Raw genomic sequence first — 16672 nt, 5'->3', positions numbered from 1 at the left:
CTCAGAAACAATAGCCACCTTGGTCTAAAAGCAACACACATCATCCCACCCTCTGCTTTCCACACACCATAATGCATCGCTCCTTGTCCCTCCCTACCCTCCTCCATAGCTACAGGGCAAAGCCATCTGATAGAGCTCTCAGAAGCTCTTAGTTGATACAGCTGACTTAAGGTTTCCTCCTAGACTCTCTACCAGCTAAGACTGGCAGTCCTAGTATAAGGACATTCCCACCTGTCTCCACAAGTGTCCCTTGATCCTCAGTGCTTTCTGGAAGATCTTAGAAGCAATAGCCAACACTAGGTCACTTACATTCTTTTCTCACAGTTTTGATTGGCTAATTATATGATTCACCCAACAATCTGCTGTTAACTAAATAATAAAATATATTATAAATGTATGAACTAAAATTCTTGGTAACATTTCACTTTTAACTATTGCTACTAAGTGTGGCTATCTTATAAGAATTCTTGCTGAGACTAAAATCACCCTCTATTCAGCTGTCTATCAACCTTCCCGCATCTGCCTCTAGAGATCCCTTAGACTCAAACTCAGGGAAGGCAAAAGATTCAGTCTCATGTATGAGTACCTTCGAGGACAATGGTGCTAGGGAAAGATCTACCAGTTTGATAACAACCAGAGACTCCCCAAAGCCTGATGGTTAAAAACTATAGTCTCTACTACTTAGTGATCAAGACAGTAAGTTCTGTGATATTCTTTGAGTTTCAAAATGATTTCAACTCTGCTTGGGCCATTGACTAACACCTTGGGATGTTACTGTTGTGTGTGAAGTTGTCCCATAACAAACATTACAGTATTTGTTTGCTACCTGGTTGTCATTTCCAGCCTCTTAGATATAAATTACTTAAATCAGAAACATTTTTGAACTCCCACTGGACCATACCTATATTTTTATGATCCATATTGGTTGAAATATGATAGTAAAAAGTTGATGTCAGTTTTATACACCTTGAAAGTAACATGTATCTTCATCATCACAGGACTTTGACATGTGTATTAATAGCAATGTAAATAAGTCTGATCTTCAGTTTCTTCCATCTATAAATGTGATGGGTATTAATTTATAGATCTTTCATAAGAAGCATGCAGCTCTCAATATGGAACTCATCCCACAGGTTAAGAAGCATAGCATTGCCGTGTGTGTTCTTTTACCTCAGTTGATATCTGCCAGAAGCAGCTTATTGAAATGTTTCCATAGCAACATGGCCACATAATCCAGTCAGCCACAAGCCAGAGGTTCAAGGGTAAGGATGGTGGGTTAGAGTGAGAATCAAGAACAAGGTGTTGATTCTTTGAAAAAGGCCTCAAGGGTGCTAAGAGTTCTCCCAGGCCCTGATCCATTCAGAACTGCTTTTAGAATTCTTGGCTTTACTGTCAGGACCATCACTGTACCAGAATTTTCAATAATTGCATCATCTAAGTTAGTACAGATAGGCAGACAGATGTCAGATTAGATGGGGATACATGTAGAATAACCCTCTTTTCAGGTCCATTTTCCCTACCCCAACACTCCAGATCCACTACCCTTCGTTCAGATTGTGGCTTCAGAAAACATTACAAAGTGCTGATTACCTATGGTTGCTCCCCCACCACCCCCGATTTAAAAACCCTTTATTCTCACAGAGTTAAGCTGTCTCTGGTTTCAAGTCATTCGTTCTGAATGTCTTACTGATGAGAGTGGTAAGAAGAGAGAATGCAGGGAGGAGCCCACAAGGCATCACTTACCCTCTAAGGTGAGACAAACTGGAGACAGGTCCGCCCAGCATTCCAGGGTGGCAGCACCCTGAACACCACATGGAGATGATGAGAAACATTTCAAGGCTCTAAATCAAGCTGGGACAGGTACTGGAACACTCTCTGAGTCAAAAGGCATTTGGTCCACTCATCAGAGTCATTCTTTATGACTCAAAGGCTTATGGCTCAAAGCTAGCATTACGGTGTTGTGATCGCCTATCTGCCTTTGGGGGGTGGTTTCCACTCCTTCCTTCATCCCTTCCCTTCTTCCTTCATGCCATTTCTCCTTCAGATTCCCACACCAGATGGACTAACTTTGCAATCCCCGTGCATCAGCGAACCCCTCCCGGCTCGGGGTCCCATGAGTGGCACACATGACTCTGGGTGTCGCCAAAGAAGACAGTGGAATCCGTGTGTGGGGTCCGTTGCACAGGATGGGTGCCAGCTCACCCATGGAAGTTATTATGTGAGAGAGTCATGGTGTAGGAAGGAAAGCCCCTGTCTGGGTTTATAATTGAGGCACAGCACCCTTGGGTTGCATAATAAGTAAACAAAAGAGGGGGTGTTGAATGAGGTGGTGCCTCAAGCAAGGGAGTTCTTAAACTTCATGTTGGGGCACAGAGCACAGACAGCCGACTAAGCCCCTTCTCCACCCACTGCAAGACCTGAAAGCGAGAATATGCAGCAGTCTGGCTGTCTTACAGGGAGGCCAACATCATGGCATAGGGAATGAGACCCAGTCTTGAGTGCCTTAGGAAGCTAGCAAGCATCACTCGCACAGTGGGACTGCTTGGAATGCCCAGCTGCTCCCCATGGAAGAGTTCACTCCGGAGTTTCTATGGCTTGGTAAGAACTGCGGAACCAAAGCTCGAGGGTATGCACACGTGAGAACTTTCTGCTTCCACCTCTTACAGACTTTTGGGCTCCAGCCACGGTGCTGGTATTTGATTAAGAGGCCTAGGAGGGAAATCAGCCGCACATGGGCAGATCACAAAACACTCTCCACTTTGGAATCATGGAGTGGAATTCGCATCGGAAGCCAAAAATCCTATCTGCGCCTGCTTCGCTAATTACACCAATTTCCTTGCTACTTTCTGCAGCTGTCTATATGAATTGAGCCCTGGCTCTCAGAGAGGTGCTTCAGGACACAGGTCCAAACATTTGTGAGCTGGGATTCTGATCAATTTCAATACTAGGACAGGTTGGGTAATCTGGGTACGGTGATTTATTACACTTTTTCAGAATATGAAATTGAACAGCTGCCTCACAATCTGAAGTGTCAGAGAAATGAAGGTGACAGAGACACTGGACTGAGGGGGTGGGGCGGTGGGGGGGGGTTCATGCGCATGCGCACAAGTTCCCTATAGAGACAACACTGGTATCAAAGGGAATTGAGAAAGTTTATTGAGAAGATTTTGAAAGAAAAGTTGAAGGGAAATGTGCGCATCTCCGATGTTCCAGATTTCTCTATTAAAAACACAACCGAATTTAAGTATCTTACCAAAATACTGTTTGACCTGAGGAAGATCAGGTAGATATTATGGGATGCATTTCTCCTACACTTCACCTCAATGACCTAATTCTTGTCTCTGGCCTTACCAACCATGTTTTTCAGTGAGGATGAAGAATACAGAGGTGTTGTTGAATACCTAGCATTTCCCCAGTAGATGCACAAATTGTTTAACGCAACGGTTCCTCTGTTAAACTGCAAGCTGGCTGCTCCAGGGAGAGGAAAGGAACCTGGGGAAAATGGTGTTTTGTTGTCATTACTGTTGTTTATTACTTTCCTTCTAATAGAACCATGGATAAGTCTCCTAAGCGTATTGCCCACAAATCTTGTACTTAACAAAAGCTAAACTCTGTCTTGATATTATGTGGCAATTGGGTAGGGGACCCTCAAGACCCTACTATGGTTAAAAACCTGAAGGACATTTTATAGGACACACTGACAAACCAATAAAAATGTGACTTCTTGGCAAGTGTTTTTAAAAAAGAGATAACTTGGGTTTCTTTCAGTGAAATATTTGAAAGCTTTCAATTTTAAACAAAGCCCAGCTGGACCGTACGCACCAGTTCCAAGCTCTGAAACATTCCCATGGTATCTAGTTTCAAAAATTTCTCCTACTGTAAATGGGTGGGTAAACTGTAAGGCTAAGAGACGTTTCCCCCTTTACTGTTTATTTTTGTAATAAAGAATACTTTTGAGTTTAAAAAAAAATGAGAGGAAATATAAAGTGGTCTGGTGGAAAAGGAATATAATTATAATCCCAAATGAAATAAAAATGATAAAATCAAAATTCTTGTTCAGAAAAAAAAATGCCAGAGAGTCTTCAAGTATAGACACTTTGATAGAATTGAAACATAGTCACGTGGTTGGCAGTTATGTTTTGGAGCTCAAAATGAGATTACTGAAAAATCTTTTTGCCATCACCAGTAGGAGTACACTTAATGTTTTCATAGGACACGGAGAGTCAGACCTTTCTGGGCTCCATCTTCTTAGATTAGGCTCTCTTACTGTGATTACCAAACTAATAGATAGCCATGTGGTGATTGTCTTCTGTTATTTTTATCAAAGGCAAAATCACCCCCTGATCCTCATACCTCTCTCCTCTGTTTTTTCTTAACTGTACTCTGCTATCTCAAAACATGCTCTATGCTCTTCCCAGAGATAAAGTCCCTTCTCCTCCCCCTAATGGTTCTATTTCACCTTCTATTCTTGCACCTTCTTTTGATTTGCATTTAAATGTATTTGTTCTTCCCCTGCCCTCCTTGATACTATTAAAGGGTCTTTGAGTTCTTAATATAGCAGAGTATTTCACACTTGATCATTTCTACCAAAAGGGGTAATTGTTTTGTTGGATAAATGGTTTTGATTTGTATGCTATGGTTCAAGGAAAGAAGCATCCAGCCCCATGTGATACTGATAGTTATGTTTGCAAGGTCAGTGTGACGCACATGATTAGTTCCAAGAAGACCCTGCTCAATTGTCTCATGGTTCTGAGTGAGCAGAATCCACAGCTTATATTCCTATCTAGGATTTATATTTCAAGTTCTGCCATTAAGCTTGGTATTACATGCATACCAATACACACACATGCACGTACGCATGTACGCATGCACGCACGTGTACACGCACAACAACAATAGAAGGTAGCTACCCTTCCTTTATGTATTCTCTGAATCCAGACATTGACCTCACTGACCATTGCACCTTCAAAGGACTACAGTGTAAGATTTCTCCTGGGTAAATTTTATAGTTACTAGGCACTAGCTAAGTTCTTCCTAGGGATGTGGCAAACAAGGCTGTGGCCACCAAAACCCTGGTTTTTTAGTTGCAAACATTCTCACTAGCCAAATCAGATACGAGGACACTTGGCCTTTCCATAACCTTTCATTCTAGAATTTACAAAAGTGGGAACCCACCCTTTCCTTCTAACCAACAACTCTGAATAAACCCTGGAAGGAAGAGATCAGAAGTGTGTCGATAAATGGCCCACCAATGACTGAAGAGTCAGGATTCCCAAGAGAGAATACTTGGTGGGTTTGTCTAGGGGTTGGTGGGAAGGAAGGCAGTTTTCTTCACATGATGGGACAACGTGAAGTCAGAGCTAACGTATGAAGAGTGTCTGCTTGTCTGCTGCACTCCAGCCTTGTCACCTTGTCATTTGGCAGAGCAGGAAGAAAGTCAAAGCAAAGCTCTGTTTTTTTGTGTCTATAACTCATTTAGGAGGTCCCTTTGGCATCAGATCGATGGGAGGAAGTTACTGTAAACCACAACTCAGGGTAAGGGATGGGAGGCATTCAATGTAATGGTTATTAATCGAAACTAGCTTTCCAATAGAGCTGTACCATGCTTTGGAGATTATTAATCTTGAATAACCTGACACTGTTGCTAGGTTGCAATGCTACTCCGTTCTGGTTGAACAAGAAGAAGATAGATTGCAACCTTTCCCTTGAACTTTTTAAGTTGAAAAAGGAGGATGGTAGTTTCAGAATAAATCTAAGAAAGTATGCTACTTTTTATTCGTATATCTGTTTTTTTTGTTGTTGTTTTGGTTTTTGAGATAGGGTTTCTGGATGTAACCATTTTGATTGTCCTGGAACTCACTTTATTGACCAGGCTGGCATTGAACTCACAGAGAGCTGTCTGCCTCTGCCCTCTGAATGCTGGGATTAAAGGCATGCACCACCAACACCTGGCTAAAAGTTAAGAACTCACAATATAAAGTGAAATAGGACTAGCCTCATGTCATCTTATGAGTTTGAGTTTTATAATGAATACAGTTCAGTAAAGTTATAACCAACTATGGCTTTTTTACTGGTGACCCCAGCATTCCTACTCCACACTTCCATTAGTGAGCGTGCCTATGAGAGAGCTTGGATTTGGCGGTAATTCACACTTAGCAAGATTTTCAACAAAATGTTGAGATCTCAAATAATAAATGATAAGGGAAACAGTATGACTAATCCTAGCCTGCTTATTTTATTCAGCTAAAATCATTTACCATAGTGTCTTAGAATATTGAAAATACCAGTTTTAGTGAACATATTTTTTCCTGTAAAATATAAATAGATTTGCATCTGTTTTTACCCTAAAAACATAAAAATAGAATAGTCACAGAAATTGTAGTGCTTCGGATTCAAGATGACAAAGGTTGATTCCTCACTTATAATAGTCTCATTTTCTTTTGTGGTTTTTAGTGGGTAGAATTTGGTATGTCCTCACTCGTTCTTTAAAGCCTGTGGGCAGCAGGATATTCACCACAGGAGGATTATAGTAATAACAAAAATCAAAAAAAGGTGACACTCAGATGCCCATCAAAATACTAGTTAAGTAGGTATGATGTAGCCATGTAACTGAATTCTATACAAACAAAAGAAATTTGATATATCTCTATGCAGTGACACAATAACCTGTAATCATGTTTCTTAAAAAAAAAATTGTTGGCAAGTTTTCCTAGAAATTTGTGAAGAAAAAGTAATGTATGTTTATACATATAAATACACACACACACACACACAAAGAAAATATACTTGTACAAATACCTGCCAATTTATGATCTGAATAATCTCAAACTTACCCCCCATGTGATGCTGATATTTCACTTTTTGTTTCATTTGATTCTACATTGATTTGTTAATGTATGTATTACATATATATGATTTTTTTATAACAAAGAAAGTGATTGATGTAGTAAGGGTCCCTTAGTATTCCTATGTAGAAGATCGGAGTGTTTCCTCCTTGGTCTCAGTCATCTCTACTCACTGCTGTCGTCTATACTGAATATGTGGGACTATGCAATAAAAGATGTATCTCAGTTTTCCAAAGTGGAAAAAAAAAGAACATTCTCAGAAGAGGGGAGGTCCTAGGAAAGAACGAGTCTTAAGAGTCTGCTGCCGGGCTGGAGAGATGGCTCAGCGGTTAAGAGCACTGACTGTTCTTCCAGAGGTCCTGAGTTCAAATCCCAGCAACCACATGGTGGCTCAAAACCATCCGTAATGAGATTGGATGACCTCTTCTGGTGTATCTGAAGACAGCTACAGTGTACTATTCATAAATAAAATAAATAAATAAATCTTTTAAAAAAAAAAAAAAAAGAGTCTGCTGCCATACAAACAGCAGTTACCAAGCTTTATTGAGTCATAAGCTCAGAATGAGTAGCTTCTGTTAGCAACTGATTCCCCAGAACCCCCCCCCAAAAAAATGGCTACAGCTTTTCAGATCATTGATAACATGATCCATGTATCTATATACACCCACTTGGGAAACATAATAGCAATACCAGCAATGCTTCATAGTAATGCTTACTATCGTATTTTGAAGGACAAGCTCAGCCTATTTTCATTCATTCCCTCTGTATATTGTGGAAGTTAAAACTATCACATAATGTACTGAGAACAGTAACGTCATTAAACAAAGATGCTCTAACTATTAACTTTATATCAGGTACTCTTGAAACTGAGGATATGTGTAAGAAAATTTTCTCCTTATTATAAATTTAAAACTCAGAATTGAATCGTATCTGAAAACTTTGCAGATGAGCCCTTTCCACTAAACTCTTGGCATTTATTACAGGGTGGCACCTAGCCTTGACAGTGTCGTCATACTGGCCAGCTGTTCATGTCCTACACCCTTTCAGAACATTCTTGAGTTCAGGAAATATTGCACTGTTGTCTCTCTCTAAACACCAGGACTTCTTTATGTAATCAGCTCCTGACTCGTAAGGCATATCTTAGATTCTAGCAAAATCCTGTACCCAAAGCAGTCCTGAGCGTACAGTTAGCAAACATGGAGAGAAAGGTCATACTGCTCAACTAATAAGAAGTCATGAAAAGCAGGCAATGCATTTCTGCCCCCCAGTTGTTGTTCATGGCAACCATTGGTAGAACACTTGGCCTGGCTGCTTGGATGATTGGTCCCTAAAAAGTTTTGCATTCTTGGACAGAATTTAAAAAAAAAATTTCTATAACAATTCTCATATCATCCTTTTAATAATAGCCCTAACTGGGAACAACTTCAACTTCAAAAGAGACTTTTACATTGAATACTAATAAACAATAACAGGAAATATTCTATCTCAGCATCATAGATGCATATGAAGGAATCCACTTTTACATCTGTGAAGCATAGGTTTGCTTCTTTTATTTTAAAATTTGTTTTACTTTGTAACATGGACTTACAGCAAACTGTCCATTGTTTTGAATATGAGTTCTTATTGAAATATACTTATTAACTGTAATATTTTTTAAGAATGTAATGAATACTATCCCATGTGGACTAAAACTCCAATAGACACGTTTGTTAGGATCAGTTATGAACATCCATAACACACATCCATCACTCACACATTTGTGTATGTGAAGAGAGGGGGGAAGCTTTACTAATTATTAATTATTGTAAATCAATTTTAACAGACGGTAAATCTGAGTGTAAGATTTGACATTTACAATACTGTATAGGCTGAAAAGTAAGTCCCCTCATCCCATTTTTCACTAGCCCATGTTTTAATAAAGTCACGTTTATTTCTTTGTATCCTCTAAGTCTTGAAACATTTCAAAAACACCTTGGTATAAAGCATAGGCAAGTGCTATTTGTTTTCCGATGGCAGCCTCATCTATTGGTTAGTCCTGTATCTTCTTAATTTTACTTGACAATCTAAATCCCTTTATCTGTGTCCATCTCCAGACTTGCTCTTCAGTTCCACCGACTTGAAATAACACATACTGCTTAAGTTCCACATAGACACTGTAGCCGGAAGCCATGGGTTTGAACCTAGTGCTAGAGTGAGTTGTTTAGTTTTCTGAAATTGCTCATATGATGAGGATGTTAAGCCTATGAGTGTTTAGGGGATTCATCCACATATTAGATGAACGAACTCAGAGAACATGATATAGATAACACTCAACATGTTTCACTGACCACTGTCCTGAAGACAGACTGCTGGTGTTTTTATTGGTTTTCTATTAAATTGACAGACTCTCCAGGATAGACCCAACATCGGCAATTACGAGGCTTTCCTGTGCTAATACCATGTACTTTCCTGTATTACCCAGGCTTATTTGTAGTTTTTCCAATTCCAAAGTTTTAGGGCCCACTTTTCCTCATGCACCTGTCCTAGATGGTTGTTCCTGTTTCAAAAAGATTCACATTCTTCTTCCCCTACTTCTTCCTCATAAAGTTCACCATCATCTCATCCCTAACTCCCATAATCTCTAAATGCTAGGTTCCAGCCTCTTTGACCCATCTTTATATATTTCTCTTACCTGAAATATTAAATGGAAAATCTCAGCTACAGCCAGCCCATAAAATAAAAAATGCACGAAGTTGTTTATGTTATGGTTTTGGGAGTTTGTTGTTGTTTTTTGTTGTTGTTGTTGGTTTTGGTTTTGGTTTGGTTTGTTTGGGGGTATTTTTTTTTTGGTTTTGTTTGTGTTTGGTTGGTTGGTTGGTTGGTGTTTTTTGTTTTGTTTTCTTTTGGTTTTGCTTTTTGTTTTTTTAGTTTTGTGTTTTCCTTGGAAAAAATTGAAAATCAATACTACTTATAAAGACTCCCTCATCTTTAAGGCCATTGTTCTTCAGAGAAGTAGTGTCCTGATGAAGTATTGTTCTGGAGGTGAAGTCTGTTTGTAGGAAAACATCCTACGAAATCAGACCCTTCAATGAGACTTTATTCTCTTAGCCCTCATCTGAGGTTTTGTTTCACGCACATTAACGTGTTACTGGGAAGTGTAGGTCCTTTAAAGTTCAGGGGGAAAGAGTTCATAAGATCTAAGGCACAGTTAAGACAAAGCTATAGCCAGAGGCCTGGTTTCCTGAGAAGGAAGCAGTCCCCCCAACCCACCCCCTTCATCTGTCATGCTTCTAAGAGGATATTAAAGCCATCCTTGGGCTTCTGTGTTTACAACCAGTCATGTGTCTTTCTCACAATCCCCATCTGTGCCAGGGAGTCACATGATCAGGGTGACACCCATGCTCCTCCTGAGCTCCTGTTAATTGCAATGGAGTGATCAATTAGAGTATTGGTGACAAAGACAGAAAGAAACAACGAACCCCTTGTATGAGATACCATTGCTCAGTCCTTGCCTTTTTCTTGTCCTCCAAAAGTTTCCTTTGGTCATGATTCTCTGGTGACAGAGAGTGAATTTTGAATGAAACACACATTAACCTTTAGGGTTTTTTTCCTGATAAGAGAAATTTGTTTCTAAATAAATATACAGGTGTGGCCTGATAAAATTTTGCACATCTGTAGTCAAAGCTGCGCAGGAAGATGAAGAGAAGGATCATTTGAGCCCATGAGTTCAGGACCTGGGCAAAGAAGCAAGAGCTTGCCTCTTACAATTATTATCTTACATAGATGCCATTTGAGAACTCATAAAGCTTCCCTTAACCCAATATAAAGTCTTTTTTTTCTACAACTTCTTTTTCATCTGTCTGGAAAAGCTGAGGAAACACACACACACACACACACACACACACACACACACACACCACAATGGATATTTAGGTATTTGGGTAGTGTTGGTTTTATGGGCAATCCAACACCCTTTGGAGACAAATGGCTAATTTAATACTGGCCTTGAGCTAACAGATCTTGAGAGATCTGTTATAGATTTATTATAGCCTTGGGAAATGTTATTTAAATAAGCGATGTGGTTACCAGAAGAAGGAAAGGCTCCATTCTGGATGCTGAGAGTAATTCACTTAGGCTAGTCTTTCCAAAACCAAGTGCAAACAAGAGACCCCAGTGACCCCGGGGACTATTAGCAGTTGAAGCCTTTCATCTCCAAATTACTTGCTTTCTGCAGCCCCACTCTGAGCTGAGAGAACACTAGAACTTATATCCCATCCCTTCTTAGTACACACAGCCTTCTATCCAGTTGTAAGATGTCTTAGAGTTTCTGTTGCTGCTTGCAAACACCATAACCAATAAGTCAGTTGGGGAGGAAAGGGTTTATTCAGCTCACACTTCCACATTGCTTTTCAATATTGAAGGAAGTCAGGAAGGAACTCACACAGGGCAGAATCCTGGATGCAGGAGCTGATGCAGAGGCCATCAAGGGCTACTGCTTTCTGACTTGCTTCCCATGGCTTGTTCAGCCTGCTTTCTTATAGAACTCAGGACCACCAGCCTAGGGATGCTACCACCCACCATGAGCAGGGCCCTCCCCTATTGATCACTAATTGAAAAAATGCCTTCAGCTGGATATCACTGAGGCATTTCCTCAACAGAGGCTCCTTCCTCTCTGATGACACTAGCTTGTGTCAATTTGACACACAAAACCAGCCAGTATTCCCACCATCCAGGTAGACATGGCCACTGTCACTCTGAAGAAGAGGAAAACAGTAACCAGCAGGTAGCAGAGAGCTTAAAATATATTCTTCACTTTAAGTAGAAGTTGTCTTTGACTCTTTTGCCTACTTTTGGAACCCCTTCCCTCCTACTGGGTTGTCTTGTCCAGTCTTGATATGAGGGTATGTGGCTAGTCTCATTGTAACTTATACTGTGTTAGGTTGATATCCCTGGGGGGGGGCTGTACTTTTCTGAAGGGAAACAGAGAGGGAGTGGATCTGGGGGAGAGGTGAGGTGGGGGAGGGAATGGGAGGAGTGGAGGGAGGGGAAACTACGGTCAGGATGTTGTATGTGTGAGAAGAAGAAGAAAACAAATCAACAACAACAACAAACTCACCTTATCAGGTCCATGCTTGGCCAGGAGTGAGTGTAGTGGATGAACCTGTATAAAGCCAGAAGGAAGAACTCAGGCAAATAGCAGCTGGGGAGCACAGATATAGGACAGACAGAAAGTATTGTCTGTTCTACATGACTATGGTGTTGTCTTAGGAAAAGACTGGAGAGCAAGAAGTTGAGTCATCATTTGTTCCTAAGAAAGAAACAGATTCTGAAGGTGTCTTGGGAGAAGGGACTAGAGGAATCATTAACACTCAGAAAGAACGTGGTGAAATATCTGTCACTGGACTCTTGGGGCTATGAGGGGCAGCCTAAGATCCACCTGCAGTGTGAGCCGGCGGCCCAGAGGAGCTTGATTCTGGGATGGGATTGGAAGTCAGAAGCACAGTGGACCACAGCTGAAAGAGGTCTGAGTTACACCCCGAGATAAGCAGACCTTCTCTGGTGGGATTCTGTTGGGAGATTTCCAGTTAGTATCACAAAAATAGCATCATCTCATTCCTCCCCAGCTAGGTGGTGGTTGTCAAGGAAAGCCCTAGAAGATTGACAAGGAAGAGCATGATGCTTCAGGCCTTGGTGTTCAAAAACAAACACACAATGTGGTTGTTGATCTTCTCCCTGCAGGCCCTGCTTAGCTGTCTGTCTCTCCACGCAGTATGTGAGTGTGCACAGCCAGATTCAAACCATAGCCCTGTTTGCAGCAGACAAGCTCTGTCATGCACTACCATTTCAGATAGACGCCCCTGCCCCTCCATAACTACAGATTACTCAAATTACCGTGACCAACATCAGTCATAAGCCTGGAAATCCAGATGAAAGAACTTCTCTCTTGTGATGGTTTGCAAATGTAGCCTATTGTCTCCAGAAGACCTGGTATGTTCCAGACCTAATTTGGGGGTTGGGAGAACACTGGAGTTTATAGTTCATCCTTTCTTAGCACAGGCGGTCTCCCCAGTCCTAGGGCCAGCTAAGTATGCATGATCTCTGTCTGTCTGAAGACCTGAGATTGGTTCAGAAGCAATGGAAGTGCCTGGTATGGAATAATAACACTCTTTGCAGGATCCTGGTGGATGATTTTTTTTTCATTATCTTGCCCATAGTAGACTGACCACTCTAAAAAGCTACATTTTTCTCTATAATCAGATTTCTCCATTCTTCCTAAAGTCCATGGAGATTCCATAGCACTGTTCAGAGCAGACCTGTCTCAGTGTCAAGTCCAAAGTCACCCAAAATGTCCAGCTTCTAAAAAAAAGTTCCTGTTTGCTTTCCCCTCTGGCTCTCTACGCTAAGGAGCACAGTAAAGTTTCCAGAAACCTCTTTTGGACCTCCTTTCCCACCTCTGTGCATCCTTATAGCCTACACAATAATAATAACAACTTTTTTTTTTTTTTTTTGGTGTTTCGAGACAGGGTTTCTCTGTATAGCCCTGGCTGTCCTGGAACTCACTCTGTAGACCAGGCTGGCCTCGAACTCAGAAATCCACCTGCCTCTGCCTCCCAAGTGCTGGGATTAAAGGCGTGTGCCACCACTGCCCGGCAATAACAACAATTTAAAAGGCAATAGAACCAAATTAAATACAGAATTCCCCTATGTCAAATGGGGAAAAATGAGTTTATAGCATGCATTACCATTGGCGAAGGTATACCTGTCTCTAAAACAAGTTCCTGTGATTATTACTATTATTGTCACGAATAATATTAGATCAACAATATAAAAAAGAGGGAATATGAAAGAGTTGGGGAGCCAGGCAGTGGTGGTGCACGCCTTTAATCCCAGCACTTGGGAGGCAGAGGCAGGCGGATTTCTGAGTTCGAGGCCAGCCTGGTCTACAGAGTGAGTTCCAGGACAGCCAGGGCTACACAGAGAAACCCTGTCTCGAAAAAAAAAAAAAAGAAAGAAAGAAAGAAAGAAAGAAAGAAAGAAAGAAAGAAAGAGAGAGAGAGAAAGAGAGAGATAGAGAGAGAAAGAAAGAGTTGGGAATATTGTAAATAACACAAATTTACATATTGATAGTCATTACTTTTAGCACTTCTAGTCTGTTGGTTCTGAGTCTTTTTTTTTTTAATGTATATGGATGTTTTGCCTGCATGTATGTCTGTGCACTGGGTGTGTGCCCACAAAGGCCAGAAGAGGGTGTCAGATTCTGGAACTGGAGGTACAGAATGTTGTAAGCTACCATGTGTGTGCTGGGAATTGAACCTGGGTCCTTCAGAAGAGCCAACTCTTAACTGCTGAGTCATCTTTCCAGCTCACAGTTCTGCAACATTGTAATAATAGCACTGTAACAGAATAGAACTAGAAATGATTTTTTTAATTACAATAAGAAATTTTAAAAGGTCTTTGAAGGAATAGGGAGTTTTCTAAAATTATTATTTTATATTCTTTTTTTCTATTGATCCCTAAGTTTTCCCTTCTTAAAGTTTATTATCTTGTTTTTTTCCCAAACTTTGTGATTACTTAATTTTTTTACCATATCTTTTTGACTAGTAGAAGCAGTCTTCGTTACATATTTCACCAAATATCATCTTTCATCATAAGATACAAGTTTGATATTTACTATCCTTTGGTATTTAAGTTTTCATTAGATTTTTAATAGTGATTCAAATGATCAGGCATTTATCTGTTATTGATTTCTAATTTTGGTCCATTTTGGCCAGATAGTATGGTTGCTCTGAGTTAATATCATTGCATAGCTGCTTCAATACTGTGGCATAAAGAACTATCATTTATTACTCTTGTCCTTATGGAGCCTTGATACGACACAGCGGGCCACTCTTTCCTCAGGGTCTAAAAATTCAGGGTTCTCTAGAGAACCAAAACTGATAAGATGGATGGTGGGAATGGATAGAAAGATAGATGATAGATAGATGATAGATAGATAGATAGATAGATAGACAGACAGACAGACAGACAGGCAGACAGGAATTTAACATAGGAACATCTGACTCTCTACAGAGACTGAGACGTCTCATACTATACCAGTATCACAGGTCAGCTGTTAGTATTGCTTGGTCCAAAATCGAGGACCTCAGGACAAAGGAAACCAATGGTGTAGTTCTCATTCCAAGGCTAAAGTCAAGAACCAAAGGACTGTTGTTGTTGCAAATTCCAGGAGACCCTGTAGTTTAGTGCAAATGGGCAAAGGTGGTTTTCCTGCTTCAGGAGAGAGTAAAATTTCCCTCATTCTGTCTTTTAGTTGTTAGGGTACTCTTCTGGTTGGATGGTAAAATCAGCCCCCTGTTTCAAATGTCATCTTTTCCTAAAGCAATGTCATAAACATACCAAGAAATAATGCTTTACCAGACATCTGGTCAACCCCTAACCCACATGAACCCCTCAACTTACACATGCCCAGGGCTCTCAGGCTTCTGAGTGTGATGGTTGCTGGGATTGGAGTCTTTCAACATTCCCTATTCACATGTGCCTAGACACAAAACAATGTCCCCTAACTGCTGTGGGCTGAAGCAGCTAGAGCTTTCTGGAATTTCTGTGACTTTCTCATTTTATCTCTCCATAGTAGGTCTATGGGGCTACCATACTTATGTAGTGTCATCACTTATGTAGTAGGGTAATTATACAAAGACATTTGCTAAACTACCTTGGAAGTAAAAGTTCTTCGATGGTCACAAAGTAGGATCCAGGGTCAAGAGGACAAGAGACAGTAGCATTCTGTCTATTGATGAGAGACTTGCCAAAGGCTTTGTGGACTTTTTGTTCTTGATATGATATTGCATCTTTGAACTTTGTCAGTATTAGCTGACAAAGTTCAGAACATGTTATAATTGATTGAGGCTATATGTCTAATCAATGTATTTTCTGACTGATGGGTTACAATACCTGCATGTGATCATTAAAACATTACTACTTATTTTGTCTACTCAAGATCTCTAGAATGATGTGAAATCTCTCATTTCTGTGATACTTACCCATTTCTGCTAATTCTGCTAAATTTTGCTTTGTGAAATTCGAGGCTATTTTATTATTAGCACCCAGGTCCAGGATCATTTAATTATCTTACATATGAAATTTAGTAGTGGTCTATAACTTTTTACCATTTATAGTTCTTAGAGCTTTTTATTTCTGAGATGTATATGATAGCCTAATTCTTTTCTTTAGTGTATAATCTTGATGTATCTTCTTCTGGATAGACATCTTTTGGTATAACTCAAGTAAATGTATAGCTAGGTTTTTATCTTTATTGTTACTGGAAATTCAGATATCTAGAGGACTCAGTTATGAAATATAGTTTATTTTTTTCAAATTGATTGCATTTATTTATTTATTTATTTATTATTGCCTTTCCTATATTCACTTTGTTAACCCATCAAAATATTATCAAATAGTAACAGAGAAGTAGCTCTTTGTTCAGTGTCAGACTATACACACAGATGGGGCACAATTTAGTTCTTTCTCTACTGAGCAATTCTCAAATGTCAGTCTTTCAAAGTTCTTGAGTCCTGTTACCAGATCTCCCTTTGAAAATGGTTAATTTGCTGCCTTGCAGTTTCCCAAAATGCAGCTTAATCCAGCTTAATTCAACTGCATCAGTAAGAGGTAATTAAGGGAGTTAGTTACACATGAAGAGCCAAGCTGTGGGCCTGCTATAGCCCTACTCTCCCGTTGACTATTAAAGTAAGTTAATGACCCGGAGCTGCGGAGGGGTTTCCAGCAACATTGTAAGGGCCAACATGCTACAGTGATTAGGGAAGGCAGTACTGTTCATTATCTTTCAT

General features: G+C 40.2%; 1 protein-coding gene across 1 annotated transcript in view; it reads left to right on the top strand.

The window, feature by feature from the left end:
• The window catches only part of Dlc1 (DLC1 Rho GTPase activating protein), a 170448-nt gene that overhangs the window by 99188 nt on the left and 54588 nt on the right, over positions 1 to 16672 (top strand). The window lies entirely within an intron of this gene.

Source organism: Grammomys surdaster, unplaced genomic scaffold (genome assembly GCF_004785775.1).
Source record: "Grammomys surdaster isolate TR1022 unplaced genomic scaffold, NIH_TR_1.0 185, whole genome shotgun sequence".
NCBI lineage: Eukaryota > Metazoa > Chordata > Mammalia > Rodentia > Muridae > Grammomys > Grammomys surdaster.
Note: the sequence above shows the minus strand (reverse complement) of the source record. Positions and strands in the feature narration are given on the sequence as shown.